Source organism: Onychomys torridus, chromosome 1 (assembly GCF_903995425.1).
Source record: "Onychomys torridus chromosome 1, mOncTor1.1, whole genome shotgun sequence".
Lineage (NCBI taxonomy): Eukaryota > Metazoa > Chordata > Mammalia > Rodentia > Cricetidae > Onychomys > Onychomys torridus.
Window position 1 is genome coordinate 12,345,685 of NC_050443.1, and position 23,974 is coordinate 12,369,658.

At 42.2% G+C, this 23,974-nt stretch overlaps 1 pseudogene; it reads left to right on the forward strand.

Annotated features, from left to right (window-relative positions):
- The first annotated feature begins 123 nt into the window (after positions 1-123).
- LOC118589321 overlaps positions 124-23,974 on the forward strand; it is a 105,584-nt pseudogene continuing 81,733 nt past the window's right edge.

Genomic DNA, 23,974 nt, shown 5'->3' on the forward strand with positions numbered 1-23,974 from the left:
TGGGAAAGCGAAGAGGCATCCTTCAATTTGTGTCTGGACGCCATCTTCTTCTCTCTGCTATGTGTCTGCTGTGCTCCTCATATCACTGCCTTGCTATGCCCTGTACCCCACTGTCTGATGATCATGGTCACTCCTTTCCCTGTGAAGTTTGGAGATAAATTGACTTCATCTTTCACCAGGGAGCCACAAATTGAGAACGATATTAAACAAGTGGACAATGAGCCAACCAACCTCAATGAGACAACCAACCCCAATGAAACCTCAAAAGAAGCCTCAAATGTGAAAACTAAAAGGAAAAAGAAGGCAAAAGTAAATTCTCAACCAAAGTACCACCCCCAGCACCAGTTAGAAAACAGCACATATGATGGGGTAAAAGGATCAAAGGCTAGGAGAGAGCTGGTTAGATTGGAAAAGGAGGCCGCATCAAGAAAGGCAGTGGCAGCCATGGTCTGAACACACAGCAAGGACACCAAGCAGCTCTCAGGGAACATCAGCTACCAGGGTCCTTCCCAACTGAGGAACCAAACAATAGTGACAGTGTCTCCCATTTCTTTAGGGCAAGAAGTAAGAGCGTGCTCAGTGAGGACAACTGGACCTGTCCACCCACAGTAAGTAAAGGCACTGACCCTCAGGATTCAAAGGTCCTACCACCTGCCCATCCTTCCAAAGCATTCTGGACACCAGCCACTGTCTCCTGTCTGATTTACAGAGCAGTTCTTCTCTTTCCAGCCTCTGGCTAGCATTTTCTTTAGGCTGGCAAGTAGCTCCCAAATAAAGACATGGAGATGTATTATTAATTATGAATGCTCAGCCTTAGCTTAGGCTTGTCCACTAGCTCCTTTACCTTAATTTAAACTGTTCATATTCTTCTGTGTTTTGACTCGGGCCTTTTTACTTTTCTTTTTCTGTATGTCCTATTTTCCTGCTTCCTCCCTGTTTGTCTGTCTGGCCCCAGGTGTCTCCCAGGCTTCTTTTTTCTTTCTTTTATGAGCCCAAATACCTCTTCCTACTTACTTTCCCTGCCTAGATGACCCACATACATATCCTCTCTCACTATTAGCCATTCAGCTTTTTCTTAGAAAAGTCCAGTGCCTTGGGCATTCAAGGTAAATCAGAACACATCTTTACATAGTTATCCAAACACAACACATCTTTACATTGTTAAACAAATATTGCACAACACCAGCCCTCAGGTGCTGTAGGTCCTCACAGCCTTCCCAGCCACAGGAGACCAAGTCAGTGCTGAAGGGAGACTCAATCCACCAAGGCTTGTGGGGCATGAGGGAACCACATGTCCAAGAGCAGGTTCCTGACCTAATGCCTTCCCTGCTGTGTGGGAATTTGTGAGCATTCGTTCTTCCTTAGGAAGACTCTCTACTGTGTGTGTCTGGGTCCCAAGGACCACTGTGCTCCTTCTTGTCATAGGAACATGTCAGTGACAAATACCAATGAGGAAAGAATAATCAAGGCTTTGTGAACCTGGAGAACTCCTGAACTGAATAATGCAAGTCTCTGTCCTTGTTACTTCTCCTCTGGTCCTAATCCATTCCAATCGGTCAGAAGTGTAGGCTGTGGGATCTTGCTCTGACCCCTCCTCTGGTGAGCAGCCTAGTCCCTTGTAGACTGGCAGATGGATTCAGACAGGAGACAACCTGTCGTGTAGAAAACTGGCAGGTTTCTTAGAGAATGATGGGAGGCATGCTCAACAGTGAGGGTGGACATTGGCTAAAGGGCCACTGCAGATGAAAGGCCTTCATGGAGCAAGAGTGGACAATGTCCAGGGACCATGTGCTGCACGTTAAAGTAGGCTGGGTGCTGTCTTCTAAAATCTCTGGCACAGGAGGCCTTCCTGAGATGTTTTCCTGTGCAAGACAAACAGACCATGTGGGTAGACTCTAAAGGAGGGGACTATTGTGTGTCTCTGTTCTTTGCCAGAAGGCTCCTGCCACATAGTAACTTATATTATTCTTAGCAATTGAGATGGTCACTTAGAGAATTTAAAGGCTGGAAATGTTGTCCTATTGCTAGAGTGCTTGGCTGGCTGTCCCTGGCCTAGGTTTGATCCACAGAATCACAGTGAAGCACACCTGCCGCCACAGCACATGGTCCCTAGAGAACTTGGGGACTCCCTGAGCTACATGAGAGTCAGTTCACACCAACGCACACACACACACACACACACACACACACACACACACACACACACACACACAAAAACCAGGTTTAGGGCAGATGAAATGTTTTAGTGTGTAAAGTGCCATTTACAAATCTGACATCTGAGTTCAGTCCCCAAACCCTGAGGTGAAAGGAGAGACCCCTCCTGCAATTAGTTCTTTGAGATGCACCTATGTTCTGTCTGTCTATCTGTCTGTCTGTCTCTGTCTCTCTCTCTGTCTGTCTTGAGACTGACTGTATGATCATACTTTTCAGGTGGATGGAGCTTCACATTATTTCCTGAAAAACAATGTCCAGCAACCCAAATCCCTAACTTCAGTCTTCCCATCTCCACCAGCAAAAACAATGGTCTTCTTAAGTAAAAACACAGTGATGGGACATGTCCCATTAGCTGCTGCTCCTGTATTCCCAGTCTCCTGCCCCTCACTGGGCAGGGTAGGGTGGAGAGTCCCCAAAGGACACAACACTGCAGCCCCAGCCTTCATAGTCAGCAGAGAGAAAAGCAGATAATGGATTGGGTAGCCAGTGGCTAGCAGGAAGCGATTGATGGTGAGGGATTGCATGCACCCTTTAGAAACAGAACAAGAGCACTTTATGAAGTCCACTGTTGCTGGGGAGCCGGCTAAGTAGTGATCAGAAAACTGGCTGTGGCAGAGAAAAATGGGCTGTGGTAGGGGATGACCTCCACTGGGGAAAGCCCACTGACAGTTAGGTGACTATGTGTGCAGGTTCCTGGCAGGCGATCTCTGCCCTAAGAAGGATGACGATGTAGATTGGCTTGTGTACAGTCTAGGAGTCCAGTGGCAGCCACTCTGTACCTATTTCCTGACATGGGATTTTTGCTGTACACATGGTGGGCCACGAAATCCCAAAGTCCAATCCTTCAGCAAGCATATGAAGCACTCCTCGACATTTGCCCACTCTGTTCTCAGGTCTTCCTCACACACACTACTGTCTCCTTAGATCCCTAAAACCAGCTCCTTCTCCTACTGGGGAATGTGCAGTGTCCTATCACATACTCCAGATTCCTCTCTTGCTCACACTTCCTTCACTTGTCACCACTCTGTGGAGCCTCTGTTCTAATTGCGTCTGTCTCCCTGTATACCTCTGCCCCACTACAGTGACAGGAGAGTAGTGACGGAAAAGAGTGCATCAGGAAAGAAACTAGTTGACCAGGAAGACTATTAGCCTGTCCCCACCTGACTTCATATAGTTGAGCATACTGAAGAAATGCCAGGAATAGGAGCTGGAGAGGTGGTTCAGTGGATCTAAGCACTTGGCTGCTCTTCCAGAGGACTCAGATCCCCAATAACCACAGAGCTAAAAACCTTTTACAACTCTAGTATCAGGGGATCTGATACCATCTTCTCTCCCCTGGGGGTAGCAGACACATACATAATGTACAGATATACATGCCAGCAAACCACCAACCACCACCAGCACCACCAACACTACCATCACCACCACCACCAGCACCACCCACATACACAGGCATAGAGGGACAGGCAGGGAGTGTACACAAACACAGAGCAGTGACTGCTAAGTAAACTCCTATAGAGGGACTTGTGGATCCTAGCTTCTACCTAGGAGCTTAGTGAGATCAAAGGGAAATCCAAATGAGACCACTTTGCATTCATAGTCACCTCTGTGCTGACACATATGGACCCCCTGTCTTGGATCAAGACCATGGCGGTCCTTCCTCCATGTCTTTACTCTGCCCTTTGGGGCCCACACACCTGTACTCTGGGTACTTTCTTCTGGTATATCCATGCTTGAGATTCATTGTTAGAAATAAAGCAGTGGCCGCCCACATTTCTATATTCCCCATGGACTCGTGCCCTGGTGAGGTGTGGGCTCATTTATCTGAGCTGAGCTCACCACACAGAAAGAAACCAAGTGACTTTGCTGCCATCTTGGCTGGTGACTTCATCAAGAGAGAGGTGACCACGTGACTTGGCCATTATCTCGGTTGTGACGTAATTGAAGTATTTGCCAGTATTGAGAGCCTCAGAGGATCACCGCACTCCTGGGACTTCTGTGCCACAGGCAGTCAGGTACACAGCCCAGTCCTCCTCTTCCAATTTTTCCATTTTAACTTCATCTTCTGTGTTCCTATGGGGTCATGGAATTGGGAGACTCAGAAGAGACTCCAACGTGGGCTCTGCTACCACATGATAAAAATCAATACTCGTGTCATTTTATTGTGGCAATGGGGGCAGTTCAAGACAGGGGCTTTCTGGGTCACAATTCTGGCTGTCCTGGAACTTGCTCCATAGACAAGTCTGGCCACAAACTCATTCAGATCTGCCTGGCTCTGGCTCCCCAGTGCTGGAATTAAAGTTGTGTGCCACCACCACCCACTTTATGTGTGTCTTAAGGAGGGTATACCCAAAGGCCATGGTGCAGTTTTTGGATTGGCACATTGTTTCGCAGGATATATTTACAGCTTTCTAGAGGAATTTTCCCAGTCATGTGCCTCCAGCAATACCAACAGGAGCTAACACTTTCAACTGACAGTCTTTTAATGGAGAGAACAATGAGAGAACCCTCTGTCTAATATAAAAATTGTAAGATGGTTAATAAACATCACCAGAATAAAAAATTGGACACTTGTAAACATGTACAAAATAATATATAAGACTTATCACCCATAAATTTTGAAGATGATGGAAAGCCAGAGGGTTTTGTTTGTTTGTTTGTTTGTGGCGTTGGTTTTTTGTTTTGTTTTGTTTTGGTCTTTTTGAGCTGAGGATTGAACCCAGGGCCTTGTGCTTGCTAGGCAAGCGCTCTACCACTGAGCTAAAACCACAACCTGGTTCTTTTTTTTAATATCAGGAACTTCTCATAGATTTAAGCATAGGATTGGAGGAGAAGAAAATGACTTTTCTACCGTGGGGCTAGAAGTTCCTCTTTTCTAGTTAAAACATGGGGAATAAATGTCTTCTATGATCTAAAACTGTAATAACAGCTAACATGTCAGATATGTGTGCCTTCTTTTCTGGGTTTTGTATAGAGAGAGTACTCCCTCACATCAAGATCATTTTTGTTAATGTGCTAAGACGCTTACTAAAATGTGAACATTTTTTTTCTGTCAGGTTAGAAAAGGAATATAAAAGTCCAAGTAAAGAGTGCTGCTTTATACCTGAATCAGAAAAGGCTTTATAATTAAAAGGATGTATGAGCTTGTCTTAATTTGTTATATTTATCTATTCATGTAGTGTGGACTCGACTTTCTTTTAATAAGGAGGTATTACCCAGCAGCTCTCTTCTGAGTCAGTCAGCTCCCATGCTCAGGACTCCTACTGTGACTATTTGGAAGAGATCAACAGCTGGGCATGTGGAGAGCTGGTTCTTTGAGAGGGTAAACAAGATTGACAGGCCCTGGGCCCAACTAACCAAAGGGAAGAGAGGGAGTACCCAAAGTGACAGAACCACAAATGAATAAAGAATCATCACAGCTGACACCAAAGAAATGCAGACTATTGTAAGGGAATACTTTAAAAATCCATTTTCTATTGAGTTGGAAAATCTAAAAGAAATGGATGGATTTCTAGATTCACCCAAACTACCAAATTTAAACCAAGAAGACATCAATCAATCTAACCCAAACTTACAACAATAAGGTAAGATTCTCTGTTGGGGTCTGGCAGTGAGTTGTGGGGCACACTTGCACAAGTTTAAGGGCTGTGTACTGGCTAATAGTACATCAATTTGACACAAGCTAGAGTCATGAGAGAGAAGGGAGCCTCAATTGTGAAAATGCCTCCATAAGATCCAGCTGTAAGGCATTTCTCAGTTAGTGATCAATGGGGATGGTCCAGGCCATGGTGGGTGGTGCCATCCTTGGGCTTGGGTCCTGGGTTCTATAAGAAAACAGGCAGAGAAAGTCATGTTCCCCAAGCCAGTAAGCAGCACCTCTCCAGGGCCTCTGCATCAGCTCCTGTATCCAGGATCCTGCCCTGCTTGAGTTCCTGTCCTGACTTCCTTCAGTAATGGACTATGATGTAGAATACAAGGCAAATAAACCCTTTCCTCTCCAACTTGCTTTTTGGTCATGGTGTTTTGTCAAAGCAGTAGAAACCCTAATACAGGCAGAGATCCTGTTATTTCCCAGAGAAGGAGTTTAAACAAAAAAGCACTATCCACAAAACATCAGGAGCAGTCCGGGCCCTCCTTACACAATTCTACCAAGCAACTGAGTGCTCAGGAACAATGTCAAAACCTTCCAGAACAAATTAGGTGGTTAAAGCTCTCCTGTTTACCTTCAGAGAGGCAAAAACCCCTAAATGAAATAATGCCAAAGAACATTTCAAATTTATAACCTTTACTATGTTCCTCAGGAATGTAGGTGAGTTTAATATTAGAGAATCAACCACTGCCTTTTAGAAATTAACATTAACCAGAAAACCATGATCATTTGAAAAGTAGGAAAATGGCCTTTGATTCATGTCCACCTGTGATTTAGGTACCAAATAAGCAGATTATGAAAGAACATTTGGAATGATACAGACATCTACTAAACGTGAAATTAAAAACAGTGATAAACCAGTGGGTTTGAACTAGGCTCTCAGTCTGGCCAATATGGAGTCACTCACACTCTTAGCCTAATTTTCTTAGTAATGCACAAATGTCACGTGTGGGCCCATGCCTGCTAGTTAAAGAAGCCGGGCTTCACTCAGTGTTAGTGTTGGCTTCACTAAATAAGTGTTAGTCATGGGTAGCAGATGGGATTGAACAACTCCTTAAGTTCTAGATATTTCACTCCTGTTTTCCACCTGTAAATTCTTCCAGAGCAAACTGCAGCCCCACACTTTTCTGAACCTGTCCTGATTTTAAGGACAGTCTCATTCTAGAAACAGGAATAGAAGCCAGTGTCTGTCTTTCACACAATTATTATTTTGCCTTTTGACAAAATATCAAATATAGGGTCAATGGGGACCCATGAGAAAAGTGCCTGACAGCAACACACCCAGCTCCTACAGACATTCTCCCTGGCCAGCCCATGGGAACATCACAAAAGCAGAGAGCACACACCTGACACCCATAGCATGCAGAATCTGAGACCAGAGCAACCACCAGCTTGGTGAGCAGAATCCTCATTTGGAGTAGAGCTTTAGAGGAGACAAGTGCCTAAGGGCCAGGCCCATGACTCACCTCAGACCACAGCAAGGCCAGTACTCTGGGCCTTACCATTTTTGTGACATACAATAGGTACCATAGAAGCACTAAACACCAGGGGTTTTAGACAAAGTATCACAGCTTCACAGAATTAAACAAATGCAACATAAACAAAAGTAACACCTTAAAATAATATTCTCCAACAATAGCGTGATATTTTCCTTGGGAAAATCCCACTCCTCACTGGGCAACTTACTTGCAGATCATAATGAATATGATTTCTATAATAGTAATGATGCTTAGTTAGATCAATGATTTGAATGAACTTTCTGAGCCAACCTAAAAGATACAGGGGACTAAGTCAGGAAGTGATGATGATTAGGGAAATGGTTTGGGTTATTCGGCCAAATGCTCCAATAAGAGATACAAAAACAAAAACAAAAAGAAATAGGCTAGAAGTCACCTTCCCCTTGCTTAGATGTGAAATTTGCAGAGGATGGAAACTGAAAACCAGGAAGTCTCAGGCATTATATAGACCCATGGATCCTGCATGTGGAAAAACCGGCTGATGGTTAAAAAAAGCAATTATATCCCTACACCCAAGGTTAGGCCTGAATTCCTCAGCCATGTAGCTTACAGAATTAATCACAGGCCCTGCTATATTCCCTGAAAAAGCAAAGTTGTAAAAGGAAATTAAATGAACCTATTGTATGTAAACAAAATAGATGATTAGCTGAACACAGGAATGAAGTTTTGTAGGTATCTGCTACACTGAAATTGAAGCGGCTTCCTGCCAGTACAAAAGGAACAGGCTGAAATATACTTGGCTTCCTTAAAACTTTGTTAACCAATTATAAATAGTCATTGCTTTGGGGTAAACATGTTATAGAGGGTAAATTAACATAACAAAAATGTTTAACAACTTGTGGGCTTCTATGGAAAGCATGTAACTTATTATCATACTGGGATTTCTCTATGTGTAAAGATTTTGGAAAATAAATAACTTGTGGTTGTGAGATAATCTTTTCTTGTGTAGAAATTTTTGTCTTAGGAAGTATAAAAGGGATAAGAGAAAAATAAGGAACATAGAAGCGAAACGTCAAGGGAAAAAAGGAAACAGCAGGGAAGAGGAATATAACACAGGAAGAAAAGAAGCAGCAGAAAGAGAAAAATGAAATGAAGAATTAAGCTTTACCTCTCAGATAGTATCTCCTGGGCGTTAATGCACTAACTATCACCAAAGAAACACCTCCTCGCCCTTTTCTCTGACTTGCTGAAAACTGGTTCTCTCAGCAAAACTGTCCCTGTGGATACTTTGGCATGGTCATTCTTGTGGGACTGTCTGCACCTTAGAGTTGTTTGGCATTATGTCTCTGTGAGAACTGCCACTTGGACATTGTTAGTGCCCAGAGCTCTGGAGAGGGAAAACTGTCCAGCATCCAGCTGTAGTGGCTGATGCTCAGCTCCACACACATGACTCCTGGATTTTGTTACAGCTTTTCTGTAAGCGATACCCATGCCACGGGCAAGACAGAGACAGACTGACTCATTTTCTCCCCAGTTTTGTCCACATCTGTCTGGGGTAGGTGAGACCTGCCTGTGGCCATCCTTGTCTACCTCAGCCTTCTGCAGGGACAGCACCAACCCAGGGCCAAATTCTCAGCTGGGGAGCTGAGAGAGCATGTGGAACACCAGGGCCACCAGCTCCCTCCAGTCTACAGCAGAAGACACACACAGCCTATACTTCTTGAACTTTGTTTCCTGAGTTGGAGCTCCAGGCCCAGCATGTCCCAGTATACTCACCCTGCCCAATCCTGCTGCCCAACAGAGGTCATAAATCTGCCAAAGCATCTCTTCACATAGCCCAAGGCCTGCAGAGATGCAGCTGCAGGGAGAAACGTGGCAGAGATGCAGAAAGACCAATATGTGAAACTGCCAAAGCTCATGCTGCCCTCAGCCTGGAAACCTCATACCCTTGCAAGGGAACAGCTGATTCAAGGACCTGGATTCCTTAATGGAATGCATTCTGGCCACCCAAGAACCCCTGCACAAAAGATCAAAGATAGCATAGCCTCTAAAATGCTCCTGGTCTTGGAGAGATGGCCTCCATTAAGAAATGCAGAATGACAGTTTTAAAAACACAATTAGTGTCCTCACTCATAAGAGGACACTAAATGTAAAACAAAGATGACTAGACTGCTACATAACTCCAGGAAGGCTACCTAGAAAACAGGACCCTAGGAAAGACACAGGGATCATCCAATGACAGAGAAATGGATGAGATCTACATGAACAACCTGGACAAGAGTGGGAGAAATGAAGGGCAAGGTTTGAGGGAAGAGAGGCTTGGGGGAGCAGGAGATCCCAGCTGGATCAGGAACAGAAAGGGAGAACAAGGAATGGTAGACCATGATGGATGAGGACCACATGAGAACAGGAATAGGCAGAGTGCTGGAGAGGTCCCCTGAGGTCCACAGTGATGCATCCTCTGTAGACTACTGGCAGTGGTCAAGAGAAAGCCTGATCTGACCTAGTCTGGTGATCAGATGGCCAAACACCCTGACGGTCAGGCTGGAACTCTCATCCAGTGACTGATGGAAGTGGATGCAGAGATCCTCAGCCAGGCCCCAGGTGGAGCTCTGTGTGTCCAGTTGTCGAGAAGGAGGAGGGACTATGGGAGTGTGAATTGTTGAGCCCAGGATTGGAAAAAGAATGGGGATGAAAGGTCAGACGAACGGAAGCACATGAATTATGAACCAAAGGCTGTGGAGCCCCCAGCTGGATCAGGCCCTCTGGATAAGTGAGACAATTGAATAGCTTGAACTGCTTGGGAGGCACTCAGGCAGTGGGACCGGGACCTGTTCTTAGTACATGAACTGGCTCTTTGCAACCTTGGGCTTACACAGGGACACTTTGCTCAGCCTGGAAGGAGGGGACTGGACCTGCCTGTACTGAAACCACCAGGTTTAAATGAATCCCCAGGGGAGTCTTGATCCTGGAGGACATGGGAATGGAGGGGAGGGGATGAGGGGAAGGTGGGGGTGGGAGCGGGAGCGGGGAGGACAGGGGAACCCATGGCTGATATGTAAAATTAAAACACAAATATGATAAACAGGGGGGAAAAGAAAAAAAAGAATATGTATATAATATAAAATAAAAAATATAATGTAAAAAAACACTAATTAGAGTATGCAAAATAATCTTGAAAGATAAAAACATAATTGGAAAAACTTCAAAGAAATCAGGGCAACAATCCCACATATAATAGCTTAATAAATGAACAAAATATCTAAAAATAATAAAAAACTAATAAAAATAAAAGTAACTTGAACAACAATGCTGGAGACTCTAAATCAAAACATAAAAGCGCAGCTGGAGAGGTGGCATGGAGAGTCAAAGCCCTGCCACCCAAGCCTGGCAACCTGGGCTGAAAGAGGAGAGCTGGCTTCCAAAACATCCTCTGACCTCCACATGTGCACCATGACATGCAGAAACACATGTGTGCACTTATGCACACATCAAACAGACATATACATACTAAAAATAAATTAAATTTCAAAACTTTAGAACACTGAGGAAAGGAACTGAATAAAAATACTAGATAAACTGCCAGCACCCGACTGGACTAAGAGGTGAGTCTTTATCCTTATACCCGAACACCCCAACCCCTAGGCTTTGGAGCCAGGAGCACAACCCTGTACCCCTACACCCCCACCCATTGCAGTCCCAGTTTCAGGGCAGTTGGCAGGCAGACCTTCTTCACATAGGACAGACTACCACCATCCCCCATCAGACCCTGTAACCCAAGCCCCACCTCCCCAAAATCCCACCCACCCTCCGAGACTGCAACTGTTCCCTGAGACAGAGCCTGCAAGCGCCCAACTGGACTAAGAGGACAGTTGGCAGGCAGACCTCCTGCAAACAGGTCAGACTTCCACCAACTACCACACAGTAAGACTGCTGCTACTCCCTGAGACAGAGCCCACCAGCACCAAGTGGACTAAGAGCTGTTCCCTAAGACAAAAAGTCCATCAGCATCGACTAGACCAAGAGATTCCACTGGATCAAGAGTATCAATCAGACCAAGAGAGGCTCCCTCAGACACAGACACCAATTGCCCCAAGTAGAGAAAGAGATGGGTAGATGCCAGTGCAAAAATACAGTCAGCAACATTAAAACCAATATGGCTTGATCAGAACCTACATCAGCAAGACCTGATCCCAACACAGAAGAAACAGAAGATGTCTACCATAAAAATGACTTTAAGAAGATATTGGAGTTCTTAAAAGAGGAAGTAAAAATTTCCCTTAAAGAAATCAAGGAAAAGTCGAAAAAAATGGGAAGAAGTTAGTAAATCCCTTGAAAGTCAAGAGAAGGCAATTAAACAAGTGAGAGAAAAGTTCAAGATTTCAAAACTGAAATGGAGTCAATAAAAAAGACACAAACTGAGCAATGCTGGAAGTGGAAAATCTGAGTAAACAAACAGGAACTACAGATGCAAGTATAACCAACAGAATGCAAGAGATGGAAGAGAGGATCTCTGGCATTGAAAATATGCTAGAAGAAATAGATTCATCAGTCAAAGAAAACACTAAAGCCAACAAAGTGATGACCCAAAATGTCCAGGAAATTTGGGACACCATGAAAAGACCAAACCTAAGAATAATAGGGGTAGAAGAAGGGGAAGAATACCAACTCAAAGGCACAGAAAATATATTCAACAAATTCATAGAAGAAAACTTTCCCAACCTAAAGAAGGAAATGCCTATAAAGACACAAGAAGGTTACATAACACCAAGTAGACTGGATCCAAAAATAAAGTCTCCTTGCCACATAAAGAAAAAATATTAAGAGCTGCAAAGGCCAAGTAACATATAAAGGCACACACACAAGAATAATACCTGACTTCTCAATGGAGACTCTAAAGCCAGAAGGTCCTGGACAGATGTTATGCAGATAACATGGATGTCAACCCAGACTATTATCCCCAGCAAAACTCTCCAATCAACATAGACAGAGTAAACAAAATATCCCATGATAAAACCAGATTTAAAAAATATCTCTCCACAAATCCAGCCTTACAGAAACCACTTGAAGTAAAAATCCATCACAAGGAAGTTAGATACACCCATGAAAACACAGGCAATAGATAGTCCCATACCAGCAAATACATAAGAAGGGGAACATACAACACTACCACCAGAAAATAATAGAATTTAACAATCACTGGTCATTGTGATCAATGGTCTCAATTCATCTATAAAAAGACACAGGCTAACAGAATGTATAAAAAAACAAGTTCCATCCATTTGCTGCATACAAGAAACACATCTCAACTTCAAAGATCGACACCACCTCAGAATAAAAGGTTGGGATAAGACATCCCAATCAAATGAATTTAAGAAGCAAGCTGGTGTAGCTATCCTAATATCTAATAAAATAGACTTCAAACTAAAATCAGTAGAAAGAGATCAGGAATGACACTACATATTTATCACAGGGAAAATCTGACAAGATGAAGTCTCAATTCTGAATATTTATGCCCCAAATACAAGGGCACCAACATTCATAAAAGAAACATTACTAAAGCTTAAATCGTACATCAAACCCCATACAATAGTAGTGGGAGACTTCAACACCCCACTCTCACCAATGGACAGGTCTACCAGACAGAAACTTAACAGAGAAATAAGGGAAATAACAGAAAGTATGACTCAAATAGACTTAATAGATATCTACAGAATATTCCACTCTAGCACAAAAGAATATATCTTCTTTTCAGCACCCCATGGAACCTTCTGCAAAATCGACCACATGCTTGGTCACAAAGCAAATTTCAACAGATACAAAAAAATTTGAAATAACCTCCTATGTCTTATCAGACCACCATGGCTTAAAGTTAGACTTCAACAACAAAAATTACAGAAAGCCTATGATCTCATGGAAACTGAATAATGCCCAATTGAATCACCAATGAGTCAAGGAAGAAATAAAGAAATTAAATATTTCCTAGAATTCAATTAAAATGAATGTACAACATACCCAAACATATGAAAGCAATGCTAAGAGGAAAATTCATGGCTCTGAATGCCCACATAAAGAAGTTAGAGAAATATCACACTAGTGACTTAACATCACAACTGAAAGCTCTAGAACAAGAAGAAGCAAACTCACCCAGGAGAAACAGATGCCAGGAAATAACCAAATTGAGGGCTGAAATCAATAAAATAGAAACAAAGAGTACAATACAAAGAATCAATGAAACAAAGAGTAGGTTCTTTGAGAAAATCAACAAGACAGAAAAGCTCTTATCCCAACTGACCAAAAAGCAGAGAGAGAGCATCCAAATTAACAAAATCAGAAATGAAAAGGGGGACATAACAACAGACAAAGAGGAAATCCAGAGAATCATCAGGTCATACTTCAAAAACCTGTAGTCCACAAAATTTGAAAGTGTGAAAAAAAAGGATAATTTTCTGGATGGGTACCCCATACCAAAGTTAAATCAAGACCAGATAAACTATTTAAATAGACCAAGAACCCATAAGGAAATAGAAATGGTCATTGAAAGTCTCCAAACCAAAAAAAAGCTCAAGACCAGATGGTTTCATCACAGAATTCTACCAGATATTCAAAGAAGAACTAATACCAATATTCTTCAAATTGTTCCACACCATATAAATAGAAGGAACATTACCAAATTCTTGTTATGAAGCTACAGTTACCCTGATACGCAAACCACACAAAGATGCAACAAAGAAAGAGAATTACAGACCAAACATCAATGTAAAAATACTCAATAAAATACTGGCTAACCCAATCCAGGAACACATCAAAAAAATTATCCACCATGACCAAGGAGGTTTCATCCCAGTGATGCAAGGATGGTCCAACATACAAAAATCTGTCAATGTAATGCACCATATAAACAAATTGAAAGAAAAAAAAACACATGATCATCTCATTGGATGCTGAAAAAGCCTTTGACAAAATACAACACACCTTCATGATAAAGATTCTAGAGAGATCAGGAATATAAGGCTGTCCACTCTCCCCATACTTACTCATATAGTACTTGAAGTTCTAGCTAGAGCAATAAGACAACAAAAGGAGATCAAAGGGTTACAAATTGGAAAGGAAGAAGTCAAACTCTCATTATTTGCAGACAATAAGATAGTATGCATAATGACCCCAAATATTCTACCAGGTAACTCCTACAGCTGATAAACTCCTTCAGTAAGGTGGCAGGATACAAGTTTAACTCAAAAAAAAAAAAAATCAATATCCCTCCTATATACAAATGAAAAGGGGGCTGAGAAAGAAATCAGAGAAACATCATCCTTTACAATAGCCACAAATGATATAAAATTCCTTGGGGTAACTCCAACCAAGTGAGTGAAAGACCTGTATGAAAAGAACTTTAAGTCTCTGAAGAAAGAAATCAAAGAAGATATCAGAAAATGGAAAGATCTTCCACGCTCATGGATAGGTAGAATCAATATAGTAAAAATGGCAACCTTACCAAAAGCAATATACAGATTAAATGCAATAACCATCAAAATCCCACCACAATTCTTCACAGACTTGGAAAGAACAATGCTTAACTTTATATGTAAAAACAAAAAACCTAGGATAGCTAAATGAATCCTGGATAATAAAGCAACCTCTGGAGGCATCATGATCCCTGACCTCAAGCTCTACTATAGAGATATAGTAATAAAAACAGCTTGGTACTAATATAAAAACCGACATGTGGACCAATTGAATTGAATTGAAGACCCTGACAGTAATGCACATACCTATGAACATATGATTTTCAACAAAGAAGCCAAAAATGTACCATGGAAAAAAGAAAGCATCTTCAACAAATGGTGCTGGCATAACTGGATGTCAACATGCAGAAGACTGCAAATGGATCCATATCTGTCACCATGCACAAAACTCAAGTCCAAGTGGATCAAAGACCTCAACATAAATCCAGTCACAGTGAACTTGATAGAAGAGAAAGTAGGAAGTAGTCTGGAACGAATTGGCACAGGAGACCACTTCCTAAATATAACACCAGTAGCACAGACACTGAGAGCAACAATTAATAAATGGGACCTCCTGAAACTGAGAAGCTTTTGTAGAGCAAAGGACACTGTCAATAAGACCAAACAACCACAGAATGGGAAAAGATCTTTACCAATCCCACATTGGACAGAGGGCTGATCTCCAAAACATATAAAGAACTCAAAAAGCTAGACTTCACAATATTGAACAATCAAAATTTTTTAAATGGGCTACAAGAGCTTAACAGAGAATTCTCAACATAAGACTCTCAAATTGCTGAAAGACATTTAAGGAATTGCTCAACATCCTTAGTCATCAGGGAAATGCAAATCAAAACAACTCTGAGATACAATCCTACACCTGTCAGAATGGCTAAGATCAAAAAACACTGAAGACAGTTTATGTTGGAGAGGACAGAACAAGGGGAACACTCCTCCACTGTTTTTAGGAATGCAAACTTGTACAGTCACTCTGGAAATCAGTATGGCAGTTTCTCAGAAAATTAGGAATAAGTTCCTCAAGCCCCAGCTATACTACTCTTGGGCATATACCCAAGGAATGCTCAATCTTACCACAAGGACACATACTCAACTGTGTTCATATCAGCATTATCTGTAATAGCAAGAACATGAAAACATCCAAGATGCCCCTCAACTGAAGAATGGATAAAGAAAATATGGCACATATACACAAAGGAGCACTACTCACCAGTCAAAAACAATGATATCATGAAATTTGCAAGCAAATGGATGGAACTAGAAAATATTAACTTAAGTGAGGTAACCCAGACTCAGAAGGACAAACATAGTATGTACTCATTCATAAGTGGATACTAAATGGGAAGGAAGGGGTGGCCAGACTACAACCCACAACTCCAAAGAGGCTAGCTAACAGGAAAAGGCCCTAGGAGGGACACATGGATAACCCTGTGAAGGAGAAGTGGATGGTATCTATATGAGTGGACTGGGTGGGGGTGGTAGCAGAGGGTGAGGAGTGGGGGATAAGAACATAGGCAAATGGGAGGGTCAAGCTGGAACAGGGACAGAGTGGTAGGGAAGGGAGGAAGATACCATGATAGATGGGGACATCATGGGAGTAGGAAGAGGCAGGGTGCTCAGGAGATTCTCACGAATCCACAAGGATGACCCCACCTTGGTCTGCTGGCAGTGGTCCAGAGGGTGCCTGGACTGGTCTACTCTGGTTAGCAAATAACCTAGCTGTCATCATAGAGCCTTTGTCCAGTGACAGATGGAGGCAGATACTGAGATCCATGGCCAGGCACCAGGCTGAGCTCCGGGAATCCAAGTGATGAGGGAAAGGAGAGATACTGCAGGCAGGGGACGTGGAGAACATGATAGGAGGACGTGCAGAGATGACACTAGTGGAAGCCCATGAACTGTGGACTTGTGGCTGTGGAGCCCCTGTGGGACTGGACTAGGCCCTCTGGATACAGAAGATGGTTGTTTGGCTCAAACTGTTTAGGGGGCACCCAGGCAGGGGTATTGGGATCTGTCCCTGGTCTATGGGCAGGCTTCTGGAATCCAGTGCCTGTGGTGTGACACCTTGCACAGCCTTGGTGCAATGGGAAGGGGCTTGGACCTACCTAGTCTCAGTGTGCTGGGCTCTGCTGACTCCCCATGGGAGAACTCGATTTGGGGGATGTGGGGATGTGGGGTGGCTTGGGAAAGAGGGCTGAGAGTTGGAGGAGGGCGGAGGGGGGGGTCTGTGGATAGCATGTAGAGTGATTAGAATTTTTCTTAATAAAGAAAAATGAAAAAAGAAAGAAAAATACTAGATAAAAAAAGAAGTTTCATGTGTACAGATTGGCAGATTTAATACTGTGAAAATATCTATATTACCAAAGGTGATCTAAACATCAGTGAAAATGAGGTTCAAAATTCCGAAAATGTATCTGTGAAGAGAAATAGAAAACACTACATTCTCACAGAAGCAAACAAGACCCCAATGGCCAAATCGACCCTGAACAGAAAGAGTGAATGCGGAGGAATCACCATGTTCCATGACAAATATCCCTCAGAACAAACCTAACAAAACGATATGGTTACTGGCAAGACACAGACATTCAAACCAGTGTAACAGAACCTAGGACCTAGAGATAAACTGAGCAGCTACAGCTGATCTGTGACCAAAACTACATTGTCAAAAAATACATCCGAGTAAAGATGGCTTCTTAGAAAAATGTTCATGGGTTAACTGAATAGAAGAACAGAACAAGGTTCCTATTTGTCATTTGCATAAAAATCCATGTGAACCTGAAACTTGGAAACTGCTGAAGGAAGAAACTTCAAGATTCCTGCAGCAGCAAGGACTTTCTGGAATGGATTCTACTGCCTCAGAAATCACAACAAGAATTGGCAGATGAAGCCAGCCAGTGGTGTAGCACGCATATAATCTCAACACTTGGGAGGCAGAGACAGGCAGATCTCTGTGAGTTCAAGGCCATCCTGGTCTACAGAGTGAGTTCCAGGACAGCCAGGGTGACACAGAGAAACCCTGACTAGAGAAACCAAAAAAGAAAGAAAGAAAAGAATTGACAGATGGGATTGCATGAAATTGAGAAGTTTCTACACAGCAAAAGAAAAGAATAGTCAGCCAGAGTGGGTGAGAAGGTTGCCAGATACACTTCTGACAAGGAATCAACACGGAGTCTATAGAAAGACTTCAAAAAGTGAATCAGATAGCAAGAGAGGCTCAAATCATCTGGACAATACCAGGCAAATGTATGGATCAGAGTCCTGAAAAGAAGTGCAAATGAGGAGTAAATACATGAAAACTTCAGTATTCTTATCCACCAAGGAAGTGTGAATCAAAAGTGTACATGACAGCCCGAGACCCCAGCCACTTCCTGAGACTCAGAGACCAGCCCCCAGCTCCCATCCACCCCAGAACTCCCATCGGGACCAGAGGTGAGTGCCTGGGATTATAGTCAGAGAGGCAATTGCCCCTGGGTCCCACCCCTGTGCACCAGCCATCCTGGGAGGACCTGCCCAACTTGGCCCCAGTTTCCGGCCAATCAGTGGGCCCTGCGGGAAGGCTCCCCTTTTCCAAGACTGCATGCAGACCCTGCAGTCTCCACACCCATTTGCCTGAGACCCCAGTCACTTCCTGAGAATCAGAGACCGGCCCCCAGCTTCCATCCTGCCCTGGAACTCCCACCTGGACCAGAGGTGAGTGCCTGGGGTCACACCCAGAGAGGCCCGCACCTGGGTCACAGCCTGGGGCAACAGCCACTCCAGGGAAGACCTGCCCAACTGGGCTCCAGGTTCTGGCCATAGGGCAGGACCTGCCACCCCACTGGGAAGGTTTCCCCTCTCCAAGACCCTAGGAGAACCCTACAACCTCCACGCCCTGCCCCCACACCCATCTGCCGGAGACCCCAGCCACTTCTTGAGACTTAGAAAACAGCCCCCAGCTTCCATCCTGCCCCAGAACTCACATCTGGACCAGAGATTCCATCCTGTCCTGGAACTCCCATCTAGACAAGAGGAGCTCCCATCTGGACAAGATAAGGAGACTCCAGGGACTTTCTGAGACTCACAGTCCAGCCCCCAGCTCCTATCCAGCCAGCACTCTCATCTGGACCAGAGCTCCCATCTGACCCAGAGCTTCCATCTGGACCAGAGAGAGGCTCCCTAAATCTGTCAGCTCTGTCTGAACCAAGTACACTGATAAGACCAAGAACGAACCCACAACAAGATGGGCAGACGTCAAGGCAGAAGTGCAAACAACAAAATAAAGAGCAATACAGTGAACATCACAGAATGGAAGAAGAAGAAAAAGAAGGAGAAGGAGAAGAAGAAGAGGAGGAGGAGGAGGAGGAGGAGGAAGAGGAGAAGAGGAAGAAGAAGAAGAAAGAGAAGGAGGAGGAGGAGAAGAAGAAGAAGAACAAGAACAAGAACAAGAATATGAACAAGAAGAAGAACAAGAAGAAGAACAAGAAGAAGAACAAGAAGAAGAAAACATTATAAGTAACATCATGAAGAGGCTAGAGCCTTACATAGAAGAAATCAAAAATAAAGTGGAGGAAAGGACAAACAAAAAATGGGAAGAACGCTATAAAAAACTAGAGGAAAGGACAATTAAAGCAGAAGAAAACAATAAGTCCCTGAAAGAAAATCATGAAAAAGCAAGGGAAACAGTCCAAGACCTGAAGAGGGAAATAGAAAAACTGAAGAAGACACTAGCAGAAGGAATGCTGGAAATAGAAAATCTGAGTAAACAATCTGAGGAACTTCAGAGGCAAGTATAATCAACAGAATGCAAGAGATGGAAGAGAGGATCTCTGGTGTTGAAGATACAGTAGAAGAAATACATTCATCAGTCAAAGAAAACACTAAAACCAACAAAGTCATGACCCAAAATGTCCAAGAAATTTGGGACACCATGAAAAGACCAAACCTACCAATAATAGGGATAGAGGAAGGAGAAGGCACAGAAAATATATTTAACAAGACCATAGAAGAAAACTTTCCCACCTTAAAGAACTAAATGCCTATGAAGATACAAGAAGCCTATAGAACACCAAACAGACTAGACCCCCAAAAAAAGTCCCCTCCCCACATAATAATTAAAAAACTAAATGTACAGAATAAAGAAAAAATATTAAGGGCAGCAAAGGAAAAAGACCAAGTGACTTATAAAGCCAAACCTATGAGAATAAACCCGATTTCTCAATGGAGACTTTGAAAGCCAGAAGGACCTGGACAGATATAATAGAGACACTAAGATACCACGAATGCCAGCCTAGACTAATATACCCAGCAAAACTTTCAATCACCATAGATGGAGTGAACAAGACATTCCAAGACAAAACCAGATTTAAACAATACTTATCCACAAACCCAGCCCTACAGAAAGCACTAGAAGGAAAATTCCAACCTAAGGAAGGCATATACACCCACGAAAACACAGGCAATAGATAACAACACAGCAGTAAACCCCAAAGAAGAGAAGTACACACACATTACCACCAAAAAATAAAAATAATAACAGGAACAAACAATCACTGGTCATTAATATCCCTTAATATCAATGGACTTAATTCACCTATAAAAAGACACAGACTAACAGAATGGATACAAAAACAGGACCCATCTTTCTGCTGCATACAAGAAACACACCTCAAATTCAAAACCAGACACCTCCTAAGAATAAAAGGCTGGAAAAAGACTTTCCAATCAAATGGTCTTAAGAAGCAAGCTGGTGTAGGCATCCTAATATCCAGCAAAATAGACTTCAAACTAAAATCAATCAAAAGAGATGATGAAGGACATTACATACTCATTGAAGGAAAGATCCACAAAGATGAAGTCTCAATTCTGAACATTTATGCCCCAAACATAAGGGCACCCACATATGTAAAAGAAACATTACTAAAGCTTAAATTACATATAAAACCTCACACATTAATAGGGGGAGATTTCAACACCCCACTTTCACCTCTGGACAGATTTGCCAAATTGAAACTAAACAGAGAAATAATGGACTTAACTGATGTTATGACGCAGGTGGACTTAATTGATATCTACGGAACATTCCACACAAACAAAAAAATATATATATCTTCTTCTCAGCACCCCATGTAACCTTCTCTAAAATCGACCACATACTAAGTCAAAAGCAAATCTCAACAGATACAAAACAATTGGAATAACCTCCTATGTTCTATTGGACCACCATGGTTTAAAGTTAGAAGTCAACAACAACAAAAAAAAAAAAAAACTACAGAAAACCTACAATCTCATGGAAACTGAATAATGTTCAACTGAATCACCAATGAGTTAAGGAAGAATAAAGAAAGAAATTAAAGACTTCCTAGAGATCAATGAAAATGAATACACCACATACCCAAATTTATGGGACACTATGAAAGCAGTGCTAAGAGTGAAATTCATAGCACTAAATGCCCTTATAAACAAGTTGGAGAAATCTCACACTAGTGACTTGACAGCACACCTGAAAGATCTTGAACAGGAAGGAGCAAAGTCTCCCAGGAGGAACAGACCACAGGAAATAACCAATAGAGAGCTGAAATCAATAAAATAGAAATAAAGAGAACAATAAAAAGGATTAATGAAACAAAGAGATGTTTCTTTGAGAAGACCAACAAGATAGACAAGCACTTATCTAAACTAAACAAAAGACAGAGAGAGAGCATCCAAATTAACAAAATCAGAAATGAAAAGGGGGACATAACAACAGACAATGAGGAAATCCAGAGAATCATCATGTCATACTTCAAAAACCTCTACTCCACAAAACTGGAAAATCTAAAAGAAATAGATAATTTTCAGGATAGGTACCACATACCTAATTAAACCAAGACCAGATAAACCATTTAAATAGTCCAATAACCCATAAGGAAATAGAATAAGTCATTAAAAGTCTCTCAACCAAAAAAAGCACAGGAACAGATGGTTTCACTGCAGAATTCTACCAGATCTTCAAAGAAGACTTAATACCAATACTCTTTAAATTGTTCCACACAATAGAAGCAGAAGGTATATTACCAAACTCCTGCTATGAGGCTACAATTACCCTGATTCCTAAACCAAACAAAGTTGCAACAAAGAAAGAGAACTATAGACTGATCTCCCTCATGAACATTGATGCAAAAATACTCAATAAAATACTGTCAAACAGACTCCAAGAACACATCAAAACAATTATCCACCATGATCAAGTAGGCTTCATCCCAGGGATGCAAGGGTGGTTCAACATATGAAAGTCCACCAATGTAATACACCATATAAACAATCTCAAAGAAAAAAACCACATGATCATCTCACTAGATGCAGAAAAGGCATTTGACAAAATCCAACACCCCTTCATGATAAAGGTCTTGCAGCGATCAGGAATACAGGGAACATACCTAAACATAATAAAGGCAATCTACAGGAAGCCAACAGCCAACATAAAATTAAATGGAGAGAAACTCAAAGCAATACCACTAAAATCAGGAACAAGACAAGGCTGTCCACTCTCACCATACTTATTCAATATAGTACTTGAAGTTCTAGTCAGAGCTATAAGACAACATAAGGAGATTAAGGGGGTACAAATTGGAAAGGAATAAGTCAAGCTTTCCCTATTTGCAGATGACATAATAGTACACATGAGTGACCCCAAAAATTCAATCAAGGAAATGATACGGCTAATAAAAACCTTCAGCAACATAGCAGGATACAAGATCAACTCAAAAAAATCAGTAGCCCTCCTATATACAATAGACAAACAGGCTGAGAAGGAAATAAGAGATACATCACCCTTTATAATAGCCACAAATGATATAAAATACCTTGGGGTTACTCTAACTAAGCATGTGAAGGACCTATATGACAAGAACTTTAAGTCCCTGAAAAAAGAAATTGAAGAAGATGTCAGAAAATGGAAAGATCTCCCATGCTCCTGGATAGGCAGGATTAACATAGTAAAAATGGCGATCTTACCAAAAGCAATCTACAGATTCAACACAATCCCCATCAAATTACCAACACAATTCTTCACAGATCTGGAAAGAATAATACTCAACTTCATATGGAAAAACAAAAATCCCAGGATAGCCAAGAGAATCCTGTACAATAAATTAACCTCTAGAGGCATCACAATCCCTGACCTCAAGCTCTACTATAGAGGTACCATAATAAAAATAGTTTGGTACTGGCATAAAAATCAACATGTGGACCAATGGAAATGAATTGAAGTCCCTGACATTAATCTGGACACCTATGAACATATAATGTTTGACAAAGGAGCCAAAACTGTACAATGGAAAAAAGAAAGTATCTTCAACAAATGGTGCTGGCATAACTGGATGTCAATGTGTAGAAGGCTGAAAATACATCCATATCTGTCACCGTGCACAAAACTTAAGACCAAGTGGATCAATGACCTCAACATAAATCCAGTTACTCTGGACCTGACAGAAGAGAAAGTAGGAAGTACTCTTGAATGAATTGGCACCGGAGATCACTTTCTAAATATAACACCAGTAGCACAGACACTGAGAGAAACAATCAATCAATGGGACCTGTTGAAACTGAGAAGCTTTTGTAGAACAAAGGACACGGTCAACAAGACAAAGCGACAGCCTACAATATGGGAAAAGGTCTTCACCAACCCCACATCTGACAGAGGGCTGATATCCAGAATATATAAAGAACTCAAGAAATTAGACATCAAAATGCACAACAGTCCAATTAAGAAATGGGCTATAGAACTAAACTGAGAATTCTCAACAGAGGAAGTTCAAATGGCTGAAAGACATTTAAGAAATTGCTCAAAATCCCTAATTATCCAGGAAATGCAAATCAAAACGACTCTGAGATACCACCTTACCCATGTCAGAATGGCTAAGATCAAAAACACAGAAGACAACTTATGCTGGAGAGGATGTGGAGCAAGGGGAACTCTCCTCCACTGCTGGTGGGAATGCAAGCTTGTACAGCCACTTTGGAAATCAATATGGCGCTTCCTTAGATAATTGGGAATCCATCTCCCCCAAGCCCCAGCTGTAGCACTCTTGAGCATATACCCAAGGAATGCTCAATCATACCACAAGGGCATTTGCTCAGCTTTGTTCATATCAGCATTGTTTGTAATAGCCAGA